Source organism: Scyliorhinus torazame, chromosome 27 (assembly GCF_047496885.1).
Source record: "Scyliorhinus torazame isolate Kashiwa2021f chromosome 27, sScyTor2.1, whole genome shotgun sequence".
NCBI classification, from domain to species: domain Eukaryota; kingdom Metazoa; phylum Chordata; class Chondrichthyes; order Carcharhiniformes; family Scyliorhinidae; genus Scyliorhinus; species Scyliorhinus torazame.
In genome coordinates, this window is record NC_092733.1 from 21,783,099 (window position 1) to 21,789,712 (window position 6,614).

Consider the following 6,614-nt stretch of genomic DNA (forward strand, 5'->3'; position numbering starts at 1 on the left):
GGAGATTGGGGGTGAGGTGGGGAGATTGGGGGGAGATTGGGGGTGAGGTGGGGAGATTGGGGGTGAGGTGGGGAGATTGGGGGTGAGGTGGGGAGATTGGGGGTGAGGTGGGGAGATTGGGGTGAGGTGGGGAGATTGGGAGTGAGGTGGGGAGATTGGGGGTGAGGTGGGGAGATTGGGGGTGAGGTGGGGAGATTGGGGGTGAGGTGGGGAGATTGGGGGTGAGGTGGGGAGATTGGGGGGGAGATTGGGGGTGAGGTGGGAGATTGGGGGGAGGTGGGGAGGTGGGGGGAGATGGGGAGATTGGGGGGGAGGTTGGGAGATTGGGGGTGAGGTGGGGAGACTGGGGGCGTGGTGGGGAGATCGGGGTGAGGTGGGGAGATTGGGGGTGAGGTGGAGAGATTGGGGGGGAGATTGGGGTGAGGTGGGGAGATTGGGGTGGAGGTGGGGAGGTTGGGGGGCAGGTGGGGAGATTTGGGTGAGGTGGGGAGATTGGGGGTGAGGTGGGGAGATTGGGGGTGAGGTGGGGAGATTGGGGTGAGGTGGGGAGATTGGGGGTGAGGTGGGGAGATTGGGGGTGAGGTGGGGAGATTGGGGGGGAGATTGGGAGTGAGGTGGGGAGATTGGGGGTGAGGTGGGGAGATTGGGGGTGAGGTGGGGAGATTGGGGTGAGGTGGGGCGATTGGGGGTGAGGTGAGGAGATTGGGGGGTGAGGTGGGGAGATTGGGGGTGAGGTGGGGAGATTGGGGGTGAGGTGGGGAGATTGGGGGGGAGATTGGGGGTGAGGTGGGGAGATTGGGGAGGTGGGGAGGTTTACCGGGGGAGGTGGGGAGATTGGGGGTGAGGTGGGGAGATCGGGGGTGAGGTGGGGAGATAGGGGGTGAGATGGGGAGATTGGGGTGAGGTGGGGAGATTGGGGGTGAGGTGGATAGATTGGGGGGAGATTGGGGGGGAGGTGGGGAGATTGGGGGAGGTGGGAGGTTGGGGGGAGTGGGGAGATTGGGGGTGAGGTGGGGAGATCGGGGGTGAGGTGGGGAGATTGGGGGGGATGTGGGAGATTGGGGGGAGGTGGGAGATTGGGGTGAGGTGGGGAGATTGGGGGGAGATTGGGGGTGAGGTGGGGAGATTGGGGGTGAGGTGGGGAGATTGGGGTGTGGTGGGGAGATTGGGGGTGAGGTGGGGAGATTGGGGGTGAGGTGGGGAGATTGGGGGTGTGGTGGGGAGATTGGGGTGAGGTGGGGAGATTGGGGGGGAGGTGGGGAGGTTGGGGGGAGGTGGGGAGATTGAGGGTGAGGTGGGGAGATTGGGGGGGAGGTGGGAGGTTGGGGGGGAGATGGGGTGATTGGGGTGAGGTGGGGAGATTGGGGGTGTGGTGGGGAGATTGGGGGTGAGGTGGGGAGATTGGGGGGGAGGTGGGGAGGTTGGGGGGAGGTGGGGAGATTGGGGGTGAGGTGGGGAGATTGGGGGGAGGTGGGGAGGTTGGGGGGGAGGTGGGGAGATTGGGGGTGAGGTGGGAGATTGGGGGTGAGGTGGGGAGATTGGGGGTGAGGTGGGGAGATTGGGGGAGATTGGGGGTGAGGTGGGGAGATTGGGGTGAGGTGGGGAGATTGGGGGTGAGGTGGTGAGATTGGTGTGAGGTGGGGAGATTGGGGGTGAGGTGGGGAGATTGGGGTGAGGTGGGGAGATTGGAGTGAGGTGGGGAGATTGGGGGTGAGGTGGGGAGATTGGGGTGAGGTGGGGAAATTGGGGGTGAGGTGGGGAGATTGGGGGTGAGATGGGAGATTGGGGGAGAGATTGGGGGGTGAGGTGGGGAGATTGGGGGGAGGTGGGGAGGTGGGGGGGAGGTGGGGAGATTGGGGGGGAGGTTGGGAGATTGGGGGGGTGGGGTGGGGGTGTGGGGGGGTGGGGGTGTTGGGGGGAGGTTGGGGTGTGGTGGGGAGATTGGGGGGGTGAGGTGGGGAGATTGGGGGGGGGAGGTTGGGGAGGTGTGGGGAGGTTGGGGGGGAGGTGGGGAGTTGGGGGTGAGGTGGGAGATTGGGGGGAGGTGGGAGATTGGGGGGTGTGGTGGGGAGATTGGTGGTGAGGTGGGGAGATTGGGGGTGAGGTGGGGAGATTGGGGGGTGAGGTGGGGAGGTTGGGGGTGAGGGTGGGTGGGAGATTGGGGGTGGTGGGGAGATTGGGGGTGAGGTGGGGAGATTGGGGGTGAGGTGGGGAGATTGGGGGTGAGGTGGGGAGATTGGGGGTGAGGTGGGGAGATTGGGGGTGAGGTGGGAGATTGGGGTGAGGTGGGAGATTGGGGGTGAGGTGGGAGATTGGGGGGAGGTGGGGAGGTGGGGGAGTGGGGATGGGGGGGAGGTGGGGGGTGAAGGTGGGGAGATTGGGGGGGGTGGGAGATCGGGGGTGAGGTGGGGAGATTGGGGGTGAGGTGGGAGATTGGGGGGAGATGGGAGGTGGGGGAGATTGGGGGGGAGGTGGGGAGATTGGGGGGAGGTGGGGAGATTGGGGGTGAGGTGGGGAGATTGGGGGTGAGGTGGGGAGATTGGGGGTGAGGTGGGGAGATTGGGGTGAGGTGGGGAGATTGGGGGTGAGGTGGGGAGATTGGGGGTGATGTGGGGAGATTGGGGGTGAGGTGGGGAGATTGGGGGGGAGGTGGGGTGGTTGGGGGGAGGTGGGGAGATTTGGGTGAGGTGGGGAGATTGGGGGTGAGGTGGGGAGATTGGGGGTGAGGTGGGGAGATTGGGGGTGAGGTGGGAGCTTGGGGGTGAGGTGGGGAGTTTGGGGGGAGATTGGGAGTGAGGTGGGGAGATTGGGGGTGAGGTGGGGAGATTGGGGGTGAGGTGGGAGATTGGGGTAAGGTGGGAGATTGGGGTGAGGTGGGGAGATTGGGGGTGAGGTGGGGAGATTGGGGGTGAGGTGGGGAGATTGGGGTGAGGTGGGGAGATTGGGGGGGAGATTGGGGGTGAGGTGGGGAGATTGGGGGAGGTGGGGAGGTTTACCGGGGGAGGTGGGGAGATTGGGGGTGAGGGGGGGAGATCGGGGGTGAGGTGGGGAGATTGGGGGTGAGATGGGGAGATTGGGGGGTGAGGTGGGGAGATTGGGGGTGAGGTGGATAGATTGGGGGGGAGATTGGGGGGGAGGTAGGGAGATTGGGGGGAGGTGGGAGGTTGGGGGGGAGGTGGGGAGATTGGGGGTGAGGTGGGGAGATCGGGGGTGAGGTGGGGAGATTGGGGGGGAGGTGGGGAGATTGGGTGGGAGGTGGGGAGATTGGGGGGGATGTGGGGAGATTGGAGGGGAGGTGGGGAGATTGGGGTGAGGTGGGGAGATTGGGGGGGAGATTGGGGGTGAGGTGGGGAGATTGGGGGGAGATTGGGGGTGAGGTGGGGAGATTGGGGGTGAGGTGGGTGATTGGGGGTGGTGGGGAGATTGGGGGTGTGGTGGGGAGATTGGGGGGAGGTGGGGGGTGGGGAGGGGGGAGTGGGGGTTGGGGGTGAGGTGGGGAGATTGGGGGGGGGTGGGGAGGTGGGGGGGGTGGGGGGGGAGGTGGGTGATTGGGGGTGAGGTGGGGAGATTGGGGGTGAGGTGGGGAGATGGGGGAGATGGGGGTGGGGTGGGGGGGGGTGGGGGGGAGATTGGGGGTGAGTTGGGGGTTGGGGGTGAGGTGGTGAGATTGGGGTGAGGTGGGGAGATTGGGGGTGAGGTGGGGGTTTGGGTGGGTGGGGAGTTGGGTGGGTGGGGGGTTTGGGGTGGGTGGGGAGTTGGGGGTGAGGTGGGGAGATTGGGGGTGAAGTGGGGAGATGGGGGTGAGGTGGGGAGATTGGGGGGGAGATTGCGGGTGAGGTGGGGAGATTGGGGGGAGGTGGGGAGGTTGGGGGGAGATGGGGAGATTGGGGGGGAGGTTGGGAGATTGGGGGTGAGGTGGGAGACTGGGGGTGTGGTGGGGAGATCGGGGGTGAGGTGGGGAGATTGGGGGTGAGGTGGAGAGATTGGGGGGAGATTGGGGGTGAGGTGGGGAGATTGGGGGGGAGGTGGGGAGGTTGGGGGGAGGTGGGGAGATTTGGGGTGAGGTGGGGAGATCGGGGGTGAGGTGGGGAGATTGGGGGGAGGTGGGGAGATTGGGTGGGAGGTGGGGAGATTGGGGGTGAGGTGGGGAGATCGGGGGTGAGGTGGGGAGATTGGGGGGAAGGTGGAGAGATTAGGTGGGAGGTGGGGAGATTGGGGGGGAGGTGGGGAGATTGGGGGGGAGGTGGGGAGGTCGGGGGGAGGTGGGGAGATTGGGGGTGAGGTGGGGAGATCGGGGGTGAGGTGGGAGATTGGGGGGGGAGGTGGGGAGATAGGGTGGGAGGTGGGGAGATCGGGGGTGAGGTGGGGAGATCGGGGGTGAGGTGGGGAGATTGGGGGGAGGTGGGGAGGTTGGGGGGGAGGTGGGGAGGTTGGGGGGGAGGGTGGGGAGTTTGGGGGGGAGGTGGGGAGATTGGGGGTGAGGTGGGGAGGTTGGGGGGAGGTGGGGAGGTTGGGGGGGAGGTGGGGAGTTTGGGGGGGAGGTGGGGAGATTGGGGGTGAGGTGGGGAGGTTGGGGGGGAGGTGGGGAGGTTGGGGGGGAGGTGGGGAGATTGGGGGTGAGGTGGGGATAAGGTAGCGTGCTCTTTCCAAGGGCCAGTGCAGTCTCGATGGGCCTCCTTCTGCACTGTAAATTCTAAAAGAAAGATTTGGGAAGCAGGTCTTGCAGCCCGGTGAAGGGATTCAACCTCCATATAGAACCTTAGGATTCTTACAGTGGAGAATGAGGCCATTCAGCCCATCGAGTCCACACCGACCCTCTGAAAAAGCACCCTACCTAGGCCCACTCCCCCGCCCTATCCCCGTAACCCCACCTAACCTGCACATCTTTGAACACATGTGACGAGCGGTGGGTGTATTGGACAACATTTGAGAATTTCCATGAATGGTGCAGTGGTTAGCACTGCTGCCTCACGGCGCCGAGGACCCAAGTTCGATCCCGGCTCTGGGTCACTGTCCATGTGGAGTTTGCACATTTACCCCGTGTCTGCGTGGGTTTCGCCCCCACAACACAAATGATGTGCAGGGAAGGTGGATTGGCCATGATCAACTCACGGGGTTAAGGGTCAGAGTGAGGGTGTGGGCCGAGGTAGAGTGCACGTTTGGAGGGTCGGTGCAGGCCGATGGGCTTTATGGCCTCCTTATGCACTGTAGGGATTTTATGGATTCTTGAACCGCTGCAGTCCATGTGGTGTAGGTACACCCACTGTGCTGTTAGGAAGGGAGTACCAGGATTTTGACCCAGCGACAGTGAGGGAACGGCCGTTATGTTTCCAAGTCAGGGGCCAGCGCGGTGGCACAGTGGTTAGCACTGTTGCCTCATGGCGCCGAGTTCCCAGGTTCGATCCCGACTCTGGGTCACTGTCCATGGGGAGTGTCGTGTTATTCACCCTGGGGTAACACGGACTGCAACTGGATGCAGTTGTACTGGAAAGTAGACACCAAACTTAGACGTTAGTTCAATACGTTTTATTGAACTTCTGGAGCAGTACACACAGCTTTCTGTGGGTTTGACACTCTACTAATCTAAGTGTGCTAACTATAACTAACTAGACCAGACTAGCTCTGAGCCACGTGTAGAAGGTGCTAACTGATATATACACCCTGACTGTCACTACAGTTGTCACCAGTGAAAAGAGGTGGCGTGCTGAAGCCTCGTGTGTTTCATAGTGGGAAACCTCCCTCCCGTGTTCTGCCTGGTGATTGGTTGTGTACTGTCCTGTGTGTTGATTGGCTGTACTGGGTGTCTGTCACTGCCTGTCTGTATCTCATTATGTGCATGATGAGTGTATATCATGACATGGAGTTTGCACATTCTCCCCGTGTTTCCGTGGGTTTACCCCCACAACCCAAAAAAAGCTGTGCAGGGTAGGTGGCTTGGGCACGCTAAATTGCCCCTTAATTGGAAAAATGAATTGGGCACTCTAAATTTATGAAAAAAAATATTTCCAAGTCAGGGTGGTGAGTGCAGGAAAACCACAGTTCGTTCACTAATATCATAGAACCATAAAATTCCTGCAGTGCAGAAGGAGGCCATTCAGCCCATCGAGTCCGCACTGACCCTCTGAACGAGCACCCTACCCTCTCCTCCGCCACATCCCCGTAACCCCACCTAATCTGCGCATCTTTGGACTGTGGGAGGGAACCGGAGCACCCGGACGAAACCCACGCAGACACGGGGAGAACGTGCAGACTCCACACAGGCAGTTACCCGAGTCCGGAATTGAACCCGGGTCCCTGGCACTGTGAGGCAGTAGTGCTAACCCCTGTGCTGCCCCTTCAGGAAAGGAAAGCCGCCACCTTCACGCACTTTGGTACTGGTGTCAGCCTAGGAGTGGCGCAACTCTGGCTGCACGCCTACCTCTGGTATCGAAAGTTACGCGTTCACACCACACTCCAGTGCCATTCAGCATAAAATTGATGCTGATGACACTTCAGTGTCGAACCGAGAGCGCATAGTCAGAGGAAAAACACAAAACCAAGGTGCCCTCTGCCTTCTCAGGTGAAAGTACAATGTCCCCTGGCGTTATCTCAAAGACAGCACAGGAGTAGTCATC